Genomic DNA, 15931 nt, shown 5'->3' on the forward strand with positions numbered 1-15931 from the left:
CTTCTGACCTTATGATGGAAGGAAGGTCATTGATGAAGCAGCTGAAGATGGTTGGGCCGAGGACACTACCCTGAGGAACTCCTGCAGTGATGTCCTGGAACTGAGGTGATTCATGCCCAACAACATAATCATCTTCCTTTGTGCTAGGTATGACTCCAACCAGCAGAGATTCCCCCTGATTCCCATTGACTCCAGTTTTGCTAGGGCTCCTTGAGGACACACTCGGTCCAATGCTGCCCTGATGTCAAGGGCAGTCACTCTTGCCTCATCTCAGGAGTTTGCTCTTTTGTCCATGATTGAACCAAGGCTGTAATGAGGTCAGGAGCTGAATGGCCCTGGTGGAACCCAACTGATAATCAGTGAGTGGGTTATTATTAAGCAAGTGCCATTGACAGCACTGTTGTTGACCCCTTCCATCATGCTATTGATGATTGAAAGTAGACTGATATGTTGTAATTGGCTGGGTTGGATTTGTCCTGCTTTTTGTGTACAGGACAATTTTCCACATAGCCGGGTAGATGCCAGTGTTGTAGTTGTACTGGAACAGCTTGGCTAGGAGCATGGCAGGTTCTGGAGCACAAGTCTTCAGTACTATTGCTGGAATATTGTCAGGGTCCATAGCCTTTGTACTATTCAGTGCCTGCAGCTGTTTCTTGATATCATGCGGAGTGAATCAATTGGCTGAAGACTGGCATCTGTGATGCTGGGGATCTCCAGAGGAGGCTGAGATGGATCGTCCACTCCGCACTTCTGGCTGAAAATTGTGCTTTTTTATATTTGCTCAGGGGATGTGGACCTCGCTGGCTAGGCCAGCATTTATTGCCCATCCTTAGTTGTAATTGCCTTGTACCGATGTGTTGGGCTCCCCCATCAATTGAGGATGGGAATATTTGTGGAGCCTCCTCATCCAGTGAGTTGTTTAATTGTCCAGCACCATTCACGACTGGATGTGGCAGGACTGCAGAGCTTAGACCAGATCGTTGGTTGTGGGGTTGCTTAGCTCTGTCTATCAATTGCTGCGTATGCTGTTTGGCACACAAGTAGTTCTGTGTTATAGCTTCACCAGGTTGATACCTCATTTTTAGGTATGCCTGGTGCTGCTCCTGACACGCCCTCCTGCACTCTTCATTAAACCAGGGTTGATCCCTGGCTTGATGGTAATGGTAGAGTGGGGGATATGCTGGGCCATGAGGTTATGGATTGCATTCGAGTACAATTCTGCTGCTGCTGACGGCCCATGGATGCCCACTCTTAAGTTGCTAGATCTGTTTGAAATCTATCCCATTTAGCACGGTGTTAGTGCCACACAACACGATAGAGGGTATCCTCAATGTGAAGGTGGAACTTCGTCTCCACAATGACTGTGCGGTGGTCACTCCTACTGATACTGTCATGGACAGATGCACCTGTGCCAGGCAGGTTGGTGGGGATGAGGTCAAGTATGTTTTTCCCTCTGATGGTTCCCTCACCACCTGCTGCAGACCCAGTCTAGCAGTTATGTCCTTTAGGACTCAGCCAGCTCAGTCAGTAGTGGTGCTACTGAGACACTCTTGGTGATGGACATTGAAGTCCCCACCCAGAGTACATTCTGTGACCTTGCCACCCTCAGTGCTTCCTCCAAGTGGTGTTCAACATGGAGGAGCACTGATTCATCAGCTGAGGGAGGGCGGTACGTGGTAATCAGCAGGAGGTTTCCTTGCCCATGTTTGACCTGATGCCATGGGACTTCATGGAGTCCAGATGTTGAGGACTCCCAGGGTAACACCCTCCTGACTGTATACCACTGTGCCACCACCTCTGCTGGGTGTGTCCTGCCGGTGGGACAGACATACCCAGGGATGGTGATGGTGGAGTCTGGGACATTATCTTTAAGGTATGATTCTGAGAGGATGACTATGTCAGGTTGTTGCTGGACCAGCCTGTGAGACAGCTCTCCCAGTTTTGGTACCAGCCCCCAGATATTAGGAGGACTTTGCAGGGTTGACAGGGCAGTCCTTTCTAATGCTTAAGTTGATACTGAGTGGTGCATCCGGTTCCATTCCTTATCACGATTTGATATAGCTGAGTGGGTACAACTGTTCGAGGGTCAGTACTGAGGGAGTGCTTCACTGTCAGAGGGTCAGTACTGAGGGAGTGCTTCACTGTCAGAGGGTCAGTACTGAGGGAGTGCTGCACTGTCAGAGGGTCAGTACTGAGGGAGTGCTGCACTGTCAGAGGGTCAGTACTGAGGGAGTGCTTCACTGTCAGAGGGTCAGTACTGAGGGAGTGCTTCACTGTCAGAGGGTCAGTACTGAGGGAGTGCTGCACTGTCGGAGGGTCAGTACTGAGGGAGTGCTGCACTGTCAGAGGGTCAGTACTGAGGGAGTGCTGCACTGTCAGAGGGTCAGTACTGAGGGAGTGCTGCACTGTCGGTGGGTCAGTACTGAGGGAGTGCCGCACTGTCAGAGGGTCAGTACTGAGGGAGTGCTGCACTGTCGGAGGGTCAGTACTGAGGGAGTGCCGCAATGTCGGAGGGTCAGTACTGAGGGGTTTGCCGCAATGTCGGAGGGTCAGTACTGAGGGAGTGCTGAACTGTCAGAGGGTCAGTACTGAGGGAGTGCCGCAATGTCGGAGGGTCAGTACTGAGGGAGTGCCGCAATGTCAGAGGGTCAGTACTGAAGGAGTGCCGCAATGTCGGAGGGTCAGTACTGAGGGAGTGCCGCACTGTCGGAGGGTCAGTACTGAGGGAGTGCTGCACTGTCAGAGGGTCAGTATTCAGAGTCATAGAGTTATACAGCACAGAAACAGGCTCTCCGGCCCATCGTGACCGTGCCGGCCATCAGGCATCTATCTATTCCACTCCCATTTTCCAGCACTTGGCCCGTAGCCCTGTGTGCTGTGGCATTTCAAGTGTTCATCTAAATACTTCTTAAATATTGTGAGGGTTTCTGCCTCTACCACCCCCTCAGGCAGTGTGTTCCGGATTCCAACCACTCTCTGGGTGGAAAATCTTTTCCTCAAATCTCCTCTAAACCTCCTGCCCCTTACCTTAAATCTATGCCCCCTGGTTATTGACACCTTCGCTGAGGGGAAAGGTTTCTTCCTATCTACTTGATCTATGTCCCTCATAATTTTGAATACCTCTATCAGGCTCTCAGCCTCCTCTGCTCTAAAGAAAACAACCCCAGCCCATCTAGTCTCTTCATAGATGAAACACTCCAGCCCAGACAACATCCTCTGCACCTTCTCCAGCGCAATCACATCCTTCCTATAGTGTGGTGACCAGAACTGCACACAGTACTCTAGCTGTGGCCTAACTAGTGTTTTATACAGCTCTAACATAACATCTCTGCTCTTATATTCTATGCCTCGGCTAATAAAGGCAAGTACCCCATATGCCTTCTTAACCACCTTATCTACCTGTGCTGCTGCCTTCAGGGATCTATGGACATGTACACCCTGGTACCTCTGATTCTCTGTACTTCCTAGAATCCTACCATTCATTGTGTATTCCCTTGCCATGTTAGTCCTCCCAAAATGCATCACCTCAGACTTCTCAGGATTAAATTCCATTTGCCACTGCTCTGCCCATCTTACCAGCCCATCTATATCGTCCTGTTTTCTAAGGTTTTCCCCCCTCACTATTTACGACACCACCAATTTTCATGCGAACTTACTGATCATACCTCCTATATTCATTAATGTACACTACAAACAGCCAGGGTCCCAGCACCAATCTCTGCAATACACCACTCATCACAGGCTTCCAATCGCAAAAACAACCTTCGACCAACACCCTCTGCCTCCTGCCACTAAGCCAATTTTGGATCCAATTTGCCAAATTGCCCTGGATCCCATGGGATCTTCCCTTCTTGACCATTCTACCATGTGAGACATTGTCAACAGCCTTACTGAAGTCCATGTAAACTACATCAACTGCACTACCCTCATCTAGACAGCTAGTCACCTCCACGAAAAATTCAATCCAATTTGTTAGACAGGATCTCCCCCGACAAAGCCATGCTGATTATCCCTGATTATCCCTGCCGCTCCAGGTGGAGATTAATTCTGTCCCTCAGAATTTTTTCCAGTAGTTTCCCCACCACTGATGTTAGACTCATTGACCTGTAATTATCTGGTTTATCCCTGCCACCCTTCTTGAATAATGGTACCACATTCACTGTCCTCCAGTCCTCCTGTGGCCAGAGAGGATTTGAAAATTAATCTCAGAGTCCCTGCAATCTCCTCCCTTGCCTCACACAGCATTCTGGCCTGGGGATTTATCCACTTTTAAGCCCGCTAAAACCATTAATACCTCCTCCCTTTCAATGTTAATTTGTTCAAGTATATCACAGTCCCCCTCCCTGATTTCTACACCTACATTGTCCTTCTCCATAGTGAACACAGATGAAAAGTAATTGTTTAAAACCTCACCTATGTCCTCCGGCTCCATGCACAGATTGCCACTTTGGTCTCTAATGGGCCCTACTCTTTCCCTGGTAATCCTCTTGCCCTTATTATATTTATAAAATGCCTTGGAATTTTCCTTTATCTGCCCGCCAGTGTTTTTCTTGACCCCTCTTCACTCTCCTAATTACTTTTTTAAGTTCCCCTCTACACTTTCTATACTCCTCTCGGGCTTCCACTGTTTTCAGGAGGCCATAGGCCTCCTTTTCTTTCCTTATCCAATCCTCTGTATCTCTTGACATCCGGGGTTGTCCAGACTTGTTGGTCCCACCCTTCACCTTTACCGGAACATGTTGGCCCTGAACTCTCACTATTTCCTTTTTGAATGACTCCCACTGCTCTGATATAGACTTTCCAACAAGTAGCTGCAGTTTCCTCTACATTGGAGAGACCAAACGCAGACTGGGTGACCGCTTTGCAGAACGCCTTCGGTCTGTCCGCAAGCATGACCCAGACCTCCCTGTCGCTTGCCATTTCAACACACCACCCTGCTCTCATGCCCACATGTCTGTCCTTGGCCTGCTGCATTGTTCCAGTGAAGCTCAACGCAAACTGGAGGAACAGCACCTCATCTTCCGACTAGGCACTTTACAACCTTCCGGACTGATTATTGAGTTCAACAATTTTAGATCATGAACTCTCTCCTCCATCCCCACCCCCTTTCAGATCCCCCATTTTTTTTCCAATAATTTATATAGATTTTTCTTTTCCCACCTATTTCCATTATTTTTAAATGTATTTCCATCCATTGTTTTATCTCTACCTTTTAGCCTTTTTCGATCCCTTCACCCCACCCCACCCCCACTAGGGCTATCTGTACCTTGCTTGTCCTGCTTTCTACCCCTAATTAGCACATTCCTTAGATAATATCACCACCTTCAACACCTCTTTGTCCTTTTGTCTGTGACACCTTTTGGTTATCTCCACCTATCACTGGCCCTCTATCCAGCTCTACTTGTCCCACCCCCCCTCAAACCAGCTTATATTTCATCTCTCTTCTATTTTTACTTTGTTCTGTTGAAGAGTCATATGGACTCGAAACGTTAACTGTGTCCCTCTCCGCAGATGCTGCCTGACCTGCTGAGTTTTTCCAGGTATTTTTATTTTTGTTTTGGATTTCCAGCATCCGCAGTTTTTTGCTTTTATATTAAAGTAGCTGCTCCCAGTCCACTTAGGCCAGATCCTGTCTTATCATATTGAAATTGGCCTTCCCCCAATTCAGGATCTTTATTCCTGTCCATCTTTGTCCTTTTCCATGACTACCTTAAACCCTACAGTGTTATGTCCACTATCCCCTAAATGCTCCCCTATTGATACTTCTACCACTTGCCCAGCTTCATTCCCTAAGATTCGGACCAGTACCAGCCCCTTCTCTTGTACTACTTTCTACGTGCTGGCTCGAAAAACTCTCCCGGATGCACTTTAAGAATTCCGCCCCCTCTAAGCTTTTCACACTAAGACTATACCAGTTAATATTGGGGAAGTTGAAATCCCCTACTATTATTACCCTATTATTTTTGCATTACTCTGAGATTTGCCTACATATCTGCTCCTCTATCTCTCCCTGACAGTTTGGAGGCCTATAGTACACTCTCAGCAAAGTGATTGCTCCCTTTTTGTTTTTAAGTTCTACCCATATGGCCTCATTTGAGGAACCTGCTAAGAAATCATCCCTCCTTACTGCAGGAATTGACTCCTTGATCAATAGTGCAATGGCACCTCCTCTTTTACATCCCCCCTACCCAGCCACCCCCCCCCCCCCCACCCCCCCCCCAACCAACCAACAACACCAACCCGTCACGGCCGAAGATTCTATACCCTGGAATATTGAGCTGCCAGTCCTGCCCTTCCCTCAACCATGTCTCTGTGGTAGCAACAATATCATATTCCCATGTGTTAATCAATGCCCTCAAATTAATCTGCCTTACTTGTAGAACTCCTTACGTTAAAATAGATGCAGTCTAGCCTTGCATTATTCCCTTGTGCCTTAACAAGCCTCTATTTGCTCTGCCTTCCAGACTTAGTTTCTCTTCTATATTTGGCTGTGCCTCACCCCCTACTGTACCTCCACTCTGTATCTCATGCCCTGCCAGATTAGTTTAAACCCTCCCAACAGCACTAGCAAACCTCCCTGTAAGGATAAAAACAAAAAAACTGCGGATGCTGGAAATCCAAAACAAAAACAGAATTACCTGGAAAAACTCAGCAGGTCTGGCAGCATCGGCGGAGAAAAAAAGAGTTGACGTTTCGAGTCCTCATGACCCTTCGACAGAACTTGAGTTCGAGTCCAAATAATAATAATAGCACATTCGTTTAGATAATATCACCAACTTGAACTTTAACACCTATGTGTTCTATTGTACTATTGTCGTTGACATCTTTTGATGATCTGCTTCTATCACTGCTTGTTTGTCCCTACAACCACACCAACCCTCTCCACCTCTCTGTCTCTCTATCTCTCCGCCCCCCACACACACACCTTAAACCAGCTTATATTTCAACTCTTTCTTGGACTCGAACTCAAGTTCTGTCGAAGGGTCATGAGGACTCGAAACGTCAACTCTTTTCTTCTCCGCCGATGCTGCCAGACCTGCTGAGTTTTTCCAGGTAATTCTGTTTTTCTCCCTGTAAGGATGTTGGCCCTGTTCCGGTTCAGGTGCAACCCTGTCTGACTTGTACAGGTCCCACCTTCACCAGAAACAGACCTGGTGATCCAGAAAACTAAAGCCCTCCCTCCTGCACCATCTCTCCAGCCACATATTCATCCACCCTATCCTCTTATTCCTATACTCAGTAGCATGTGGCACAGGGAGTAATCCAGAGATTACAACCTTTAAGGTCCTGCTTTTTAATCTGCTACCTAGCTCCCTAAATTCTTGTTGCAGGATCTCATCCCTCTTTCTACCTATGTCGTTAGTACCAAAGTGAACCAAAACCTCTGACTGTTCACTCTGCCCCTTCAGGATGCCCCTGCAGCCATTCTGTGACACCCTTGACCCTGGCACCAGGGAGGCAACACACCAGCCTGGTGACACGTCTACAGCCACAGAAGTGCCTGGCTGTACCCCTCACTATTGAGTCTCCTCCCACTATTGCTCTTGCACTCTTACTCCTCCCCCGATGTGTAGCTGAGCCATCCACAGTGCCGTGAGCTTGTCTCTGGCTGCACTCTCCAGGGGATCTTTCACCCTCACCGATTTCCAACACAGAAAAACAGTTCTTGAGTGAGATGCGCTCTGGGGCTTTCCTGACTACCTGCCTCCCTTCTTCTGACTGGAGGTCACCCATTCCCCCTCTGACTGCACTTCCCTAAGCTGTGGAGTGACCACATCTATAAACGTGCTATCAACGTAACTCTCAGCCCTGCCGATGCTCCGGTGTGTCTCCAGCTGATGCACAAGCTCCGAACCTGGTCAAACTGGTGGCACTTCCTGTACACGTGGTCATCCAGACTGGAAAGAGTGTTTAAGAATTACCACATTCTGCAGGCTGTGAAACACATAGGACTGAACTCCCTTGCCAAATTTTTTGTTTGTTTTTAATTATAAGGCTATTTCCTTAAATTTAAGCCCTGCTCTGCTCAGTGAAGTCTCGCACTTTACAGCTCCGCTCTGCTCACTAAGGTATTGAGGGAGTGCTGCACTGTCAGAGGGTCAGTACTGAGGGAGTGCTGCACTGTCAGAGGGTCAGTACTTAGGGAGTGCTGCACTGTCGGAGGGTCAGTACTGAGGGAGTGCTGCACTGTCAGAGGGTCAGTACTGAGGGAGTGCTGCACTGTCAGAGGGTCAGTACTGAGGGAGTGCTGCACTGTCAGAGGGTCAGTACTGAGGGAGTGCTGCACTGTCGGAGGGTCAGTACTGAGGGAGTGCTGCACTGTCAGAGGGTCAGTACTGAGGGAGCGCTGCACTGTCAGAGGGTCAGTACTGAGGGAGTGCTGCACTGTCAGAGGGTCAGTACTGAGGGAGTGCTGCACTGTCAGAGGGTCAGTACTGAGGGAGTGCTGCACTGTCGGAGGGTCAGTACTGAGGGAGTGCTGCACTGTCAGAGGGTCAGTACTTAGGGAGTGCTGCACTGTCGGAGGGTCAGTACTGAGGGAGTGCTGCACTGTCAGAGGGTCAGTACTGAGGGAGTGCTGCACTGTCAGAGGGTCAGTACTGAGGGAGCGCTGCACTGTCAGAGGGTCAGTACTGAGGGAGTGCTGCACTGTCAGAGGGTCAGTACTGAGGGAGTGCTGCACTGTTGGAGGGTCAGTACTGAGGGAGTGCTGCACTGTCAGAGGGTCAGTATTGAGGAAGTGCTGCACTGTCGGAGGGTCAGTACTGAGGGAGTGCTGCACTGTCAGAGGGTCAGTACTGAGGGGGTGCTGCACTGTCAGAGGGTCAGTACTGAGGGAGTGCTGCACTGTCGGAGGGTCAGTACTGAGGGAGTGCTGCACTGTCGGAGGGTCAGTACTGAGGGAGTGCTGCACTGTCAGAGGGTCAGTACTGAGGGAGTGCTGCACTGTCAGAGGGTCAGTATTGAGGGAGTGCTGCACTGTCAGAGGGTCAGTACTGAGGGAGTGCTGCACTGTCAGAGGGTCAGTACTGAGGGAGCGCTGCACTGTCAGAGGGTCAGTACTGAGGGAGTGCTGCACTGTCAGAGGGTCAGTACTGAGGGAGTGCTGCACTGTTGGAGGGTCAGTACTGAGGGAGTGCTGCACTGTCAGAGGGTCAGTATTGAGGAAGTGCTGCACTGTCGGAGGGTCAGTACTGAGGGAGTGCTGCACTGTCAGAGGGTCAGTACTGAGGGGGTGCTGCACTGTCAGAGGGTCAGTACTGAGGGAGTGCTGCACTGTCGGAGGGTCAGTACTGAGGGAGTGCTGCACTGTCGGAGGGTCAGTACTGAGGGAGTGCTGCACTGTCAGAGGGTCAGTACTGAGGGAGTGCTGCACTGTCAGAGGGTCAGTATTGAGGGAGTGCTGCACTGTCAGAGGGTCAGTATTGAGGGAGTGCTGCACTGTCAGAGGGTCAGTATTGAGAGAGTGCTGCACTGTCGGAGGGTCAGTACTGAGGGAGTGCTGCACTGTCAGAGGGTCAGTATTGAGGGAGTGCTGCACTGTTGGAGGGTCAGTACTGAGGGAGTGCTGCACTGTCAGAGGGTCAGTATTGAGGGAGTGCTGCACTGTCAGAGGGTCAGTATTGAGGGGGTGTTGCACTGTCAGAGGGTCAGTATTGAGGGAGTGCTGCACTGTCAGAGGGTCAGTATTGAGAGAGTGCTGCACTGTCGGAGGGTCAGTACTGAGGGAGTGCTGCACTGTCAGAGGGTCAGTATTGAGGGAGTGCTGCACTGTCAAAGGGTCAGTACTGAGGGAGTGCTGCACTGTCAAAGGGTCAGTATTGAGGGGGTGTTGCACTGTCAGAGGGTCAGTATTGAGGGGGTGTTGCACTGTCAGAGGGTCAGTATTGAGGGGGTGTTGCACTGTCAGAGGGTCAGTATTGATGGAGTGCTGCACTGTCGTAGGGTCAGTACTGAGGGAGTGCTGCACTGTCAGAGGGTCAGTACTGAGGGAGTGCTGCACTGTCAGAGGGTCAGTATTGAGGGAGTGCTGCACTGTCAGAGGGTCAGTATTGAGGGAGCACTGCACTGTCAAAGATGCATCCTTTCAGATTTGGGGTTAAGCTGAAGACACTTCCTGTGCTGTTTGGTCGATATCCCAAGGCTCTAACTTAAAGTAGAGTTGGAGAGTTATCACCAGAGTCCTGGCCAATATTTATCCCTCAATTAATTTCACAAAAAACTGATTTATCTGAGTCATTATCACATTGCTGGTTGTGGGATCTTGCTGTGTGCAATTTAGCTGCTGTGTTTCCTACATTATAACAGTGACCACAATTTAAACGGTACTTCATTGGTTGTAAAGCACTTTGAGATGGCCTGAGGTTGTGAACGGCGCTATATAAATGGAGATCTTCCTTTCAAAACGAACTTAGTATGTACAATGTCAGGCCTTGTTAGAGCCTGGAATGCAAACACCACGTGGAGGGCAGTTCACAGCAGAGAGTTAACACAGGGACACATGTGGCTTCTTGGAGCCTCCTTTGAAGCGTGTGAAGGTTGGAAGTTACGTGGCTGATTCGCACTCACTCTGTTGTGGACCAGCCCATGGCAAAGCAGCTCAAGTGAATTGAAACCTCTGAGATCCTGGTGCTTCTGCAGATTGTCCACAGCCCCCTCCCTCTGACAGAGCCGGTCATGACCAGCATCGGTCAGCTAGAGAGAGCCCACACTGCCAGCTCTGTCAGAGGGAGGGAGCTGGCACAGACAGGTCAGTCAGAGAGGGAGTTGGCACTGGTTGGTCAAGCAGAGAGAAGCCTGGCACTAACCAGTCAGGCAGAAAGAGAGCTGGCACTGAACTCTTTCTCTAAATGACCGGTCAGTGCCTGCTCTCTCTCTCTCTCTCTGACTTACTGGTCAATGCCAGCTCTGTCTCTCTGTAGCCAGTCAATGCCAGCTCTCTCTCTCTCTGACTGGTCAGTGCCAGCTCTCTCTCTCTCTGACCGGTCAGTGCTAGCTCTCTCTCTGATGACCAGCCAGTGCCAGCTCTCAGCCAGTTAGGTAGAGAGAGTTGGCATTGATCATTCAGTTAGAGAGAGCTGGCACTGTCCAGTCAGTCAGGGAGAGCGAGCTGGCACTGACTGGTCAGTTAGAGAGGGAGAGCTGGCACTGACTGGTCAGTTAGACAGGGAGAGCTGGCACTGACTGGTCAGTCAGGGAGAGAGAGAGCTGGGACTGACCGGTCAGTCAGAGATAGAGAGCTGGCACTGACCATTCAGAGAGAGAGAGAGCTGTCAGAAGGAAAAGGGGGATTTGATGGGAACTGTTGCTCTGGCTGTAAACTGACTGATATATTTGGAAATGAATGAGTTAGAAATATTAAATCTCTGATCAAGAATTGGAGGTTATAGTATATGGGCCTAGGGCAGCAGCAAAACTCTCCTGTGTTAGACACAAAGTAAAGCTCCCTCTACACTGTCCCCATCAAACACTCGCAGGACAGGTACAGCACGGGGTTAGATACAGAGTAAATCTCCCGATACACTGTCCCCATCAAACACTCCCAGGACAGGTACAGCACGGTGTTAGATACAGAGTAAATCTCCCTCTACACTGTCCCCACTAAACACTCCCAGGACAGGTACAGCACGGGGTTAGATACAGAGTAAAGTTCCCTCTACACTGTCCCCATCAAACACTCCCAGGACAGGTACAGCACGGGGTTAGATACAGAGTAAAGCTCCCTCTACACTGTCCCCATCAAACACTCCCAGGACAGGTACAGCACGGTGTTAGATACAGAGTAAATCTCCCTCTACACTGTCCCCACTAAACACTCCCAGGACAGGTACAGCACGGGGTTAGATACAGAGTAAAGTTCCCTCTACACTGTCCCCATCAAACACTCCCAGGACAGGTACAGCACGGGGTTAGATACAGAGTAAAGCTCCCTCTACACTGTCCCCATCAAACACTCCCAGGACAGGTACAGTACGGGGTTAGATACAGAGTAAAACTCCCTCTACACTGTCCCCATCAAACACTCCCAGGACAGGTACAGGTGAGTGGAACTGTGACTCCCTTTCATTCTTGTGGATGCTGCTGGATTCTTTACCTTCTGCCTGTTTGAATACACTATAATGCTTGGGCCCTCACACACACAGCCTACTGTTGACCATTGCTCTGTTTGCAAATTCTGATGTGTAACTGTGTGATGGGGGCCTGCAGTTCCTGGGTTCACTGTCCAGTCTGGGTGTCTCAGGGTGTCCTGGAGATGGGGACAAATCGGCCAGGGCTCCAGCTACTGTCACTGCCCACTGAGCCTGACTGGCAACTCACTAACAAGATCATGGCTCTTGGCTCTGAGGCTATCATGGCCAAATAGCTTGCGCCACTCACCGTGTAGACTCACGTGAAGAGTGGTCTCCTGGATGAGGAGTCCAGGAGTATCTCACAGTCCCTGTGACGAGAGGTGCGGAGAGTGGGCATTGGGGTGAGGTGGGACATTGGGGTGAGAGTGGGCATTGGGGTGAGAGTGGGCATTGGGGTGAGAGTGCGTAATGGGGTGAGAGTGGGCATTGGGGTGAGGTTGGGCATTGGGGTGAGAGTGGGCATTGGGATGAGGTTGGGCATTGGGGTGAGAGTGGGCATTGGGGTGAGAGTGGGCATTGGGGTGAGAGTGGGCATTGGGGTGAAGTTGGGCATTGGGGTGAGAGTGGGTAATGGGGTGAAGTTGGGCATTGGGGTGAGAGTGGGTATTGGGGTGAGAGTGGGTAATGGGGTGAGAGTGGGCATTGGGATGAGAGTGGGCATTGGGGTGAGAGTGGGTAATGGGGTGAGTGTGGGCATTGGGGTGAGAGTGGGTATTGGGGTGAGAGTGGGTAATGGGATGAGAGTGGGCATTGGGGTGAGAGTGGGTAATGGGGTGAGAGTGGGTAATGGGGTGAGAGTGGGTAATGGGATGAGAGTGGGCATTGGGGTGAGAGTGGGTAATGGGGTGAAGTTGGGCATTGGGGTGAGAGTGGGCATTGGGGTGAGATTGGGCATTGGGGTGAGAGTGGGTAATGGGGTGAGAGTGGGTATTGGGGTGAGAGTGGGCATTGGGGTGAGAGTGGGTAATGGGGTGAGAGTGGGCATTGGGATGAGAGTGGGCATTGGGGTGAGAGTGGGTAATGGGGTGAGAGTGGGCATTGGGGTGAGAGTGGGTAATAGGGTGAGAGTGTGTATTGGGGAGAAGTTGGGCATTGGGGTGAGTGTGGGCATTGGGGTGAGAGTGTGTATTGGGGTGAAGTTGGGCATTGGGGTGAGTGTGGGCATTGTGGTGAGAGTGGGCATTGGGGTGAAGTTGGGCATTGGGGTGAGAGTGGGTATTGGGGTGAGGTTGGGTATTGGGGTGAGAGTGGGTATTGGGGTGAGAGTGGGTATTGGGGTGAGGTTGGGTATTGGGGTGAAGTTGGGCATTGGGGTGAAGTTGGGCATTGGGGTGAAGTTGGGCATTGGGGTGAGAGTGGGTATTGGAGTGAGGTTGGGCATTGGGGTGAGTGTGGGCAATGGGGTGAGTGTGGGTATTGGAGTGAGGTTGGGCATTGGGGTGAGAGTGGGCATTGGGGTGAGTGTGGGCATTGGGGTGAGAGTGGGCATTGGGGTGAGAGTGGGCATTGGGGTGAGAGTGGGTATTGGAGTGAGGTTGGGCATTGGGGTGAGTGTGGGCAATGGGGTGAGTGTGGGTATTGGGGTGAAGTTGGGCATTGGGGTGAGAGTGGGCATTGGGGTGAGATTGGGAATTGGGGTGAGGTTGGGCATTGGGGTGAGAGAGGGCATTGGGGTGAGAGTGGGTATTGGGGTGAGAGTGGGCATTGGGGAGAGTGGGCATTGGGGTGAGTGTGGGCATTGGGGTGAGAGTGGGCATTGGGGTGAGAGTGGGCATTGGGGTGAGAGTGGGTATTGGGGTGAGAGTGGGCATTGGGGTGAGAGTGGGTAATGGGGTGAGAGTGGGCATTGGGATGAGAGTGGGCATTGGGGTGAGAGTGGGTAATGGGGTGAGAGTGGGCATTGGGGTGAGAGTGGGTAATAGGGTGAGAGTGTGTATTGGGGAGAAGTTGGGCATTGGGGTGAGTGTGGGCATTGGGGTGAGAGTGTGTATTGGGGTGAAGTTGGGCATTGGGGTGAGTGTGGGCATTGGGGTGAGAGTGTGTATTGGGGTGAAGTTGGGCATTGGGGTGAGTGTGGGCATTGTGGTGAGAGTGGGCATTGGGGTGAAGTTGGGCATTGGGGTGAGAGTGGGTATTGGGGTGAGGTTGGGTATTGGGGTGAGAGTGGGTATTGGGGTGAGAGTGGGTATTGGGGTGAGGTTGGGTATTGGGGTGAAGTTGGGCATTGGGGTGAAGTTGGGCATTGGGGTGAAGTTGGGCATTGGAGTGAGGTTGGGCATTGGGGTGAGTGTGGGCAATGGGGTGAGTGTGGGTATTGGAGTGAGGTTGGGCATTGGGGTGAGAGTGGGCATTGGGGTGAGTGTGGGCATTGGGGTGAGAGTGGGCATTGGGGTGAGAGTGGGTATTGGAGTGAAGTTGGGCATTGGGGTGAGTGTGGGCAATGGGGTGAGTGTGGGTATTGGGGTGAAGTTGGGCATTGGGGTGAGAGTGGGCATTGGGGTGAGATTGGGAATTGGGGTGAGGTTGGGCATTGGGGTGAGAGAGGGCATTGGGGTGAGAGTGGGTATTGGGGTGAGAGTGGGCATTGGGGAGAGTGGGCATTGGGGTGAGAGTGGGTATTGGGGTGAGAGTGGGCATTGGGGTGAGAGTGGGTATTGGGGTGAGAGTGGGCATTGGGGAGAGTGGGCATTGGGGTGAGAGTGGGTATTGGGGTGAGAGTGGGTAATGGGGTGAGAGTGGGCATTGGGGTGAGAGTGGGTAATGGGGTGAGAGTGGGTATTGGGGTGAGAGTGGGCATTGGGGTGAGAGTGGGTAATGGAGTGAGGATGGGCATTGGGTGAGAGTGGGTATTGGGGTGAGGTTGGACATTGGGGTGAGAGTGGGCATTGAGGTGAGAGTGGGCATTGGGGTGAGTGTGGGCATTGGGGTGAGAGTGGGCATTGGGGTGAGAGTGGGTATTGGAGTGAAGTTGGGCATTGGGGTGAGTGTGGGCAATGGGGTGAGTGTGGGTATTGGGGTGAAGTTGGGCATTGGGGTGAGAGTGGGCATTGGGGTGAGATTGGGAATTGGGGTGAGGTTGGGCATTGGGGTGAGAGAGGGCATTGGGGTGAGAGTGGGTATTGGGGTGAGAGTGGGCATTGGGGAGAGTGGGCATTGGGGTGAGAGTGGGTATTGGGGTGAGAGTGGGCATTGGGGTGAGAGTGGGTATTGGGGTGAGAGTGGGCATTGGGGAGAGTGGGCATTGGGGTGAGAGTGGGTATTGGGGTGAGAGTGGGTAATGGGGTGAGAGTGGGCATTGGGGTGAGAGTGGGTAATGGGGTGAGAGTGGGTATTGGGGTGAGAGTGGGCATTGGGGTGAGAGTGGGTAATGGAGTGAGGATGGGCATTGGGTGAGAGTGGGTATTGGGGTGAGGTTGGACATTGGGGTGAGAGTGGGCATTGAGGTGAGAGTGGGCATTGGGGTGAGAGTGGGTAATGGGGTGAGAGTGGGTAATGGGGTGAGAGTGGGTATTGGGGTGAGAGTGGCATTGGGGAGAAGTTGGGCATTGGGGTGAGAGTGGGTATTGGGGTGAGGTTGGGCATTGGGGTGAGAGTGGGCATTGGGGTAAGAGTGGGTAATGGGGTGAGAGTGGGTATTGGGGTGAGAGTGTGTATTGGGGAGAAGTGGGGCATTGGGGTGAGTGTGGACATTGGGGTGAGAGTGGGTAATGGGGTGAGAGTGGGTATTGGGGTGAGAGTGGGTATTGGGGTGAGAGTGGGCATTGGGGTGAGTGGGTAATGGGGTGAGAGTGAGTATTGGG

General features: G+C 51.4%; 1 protein-coding gene across 6 annotated transcripts in view; it reads left to right on the forward strand.

Annotated features, from left to right (window-relative positions):
- The window catches only part of LOC121293899 (epsin-3-like), a 525584-nt gene that overhangs the window by 477714 nt on the left and 31939 nt on the right, over nt 1-15931 (forward strand). The window lies entirely within an intron of this gene.

The sequence above is a fragment of the Carcharodon carcharias genome, chromosome 22 (genome assembly GCF_017639515.1).
Source record: "Carcharodon carcharias isolate sCarCar2 chromosome 22, sCarCar2.pri, whole genome shotgun sequence".
NCBI lineage: Eukaryota > Metazoa > Chordata > Chondrichthyes > Lamniformes > Lamnidae > Carcharodon > Carcharodon carcharias.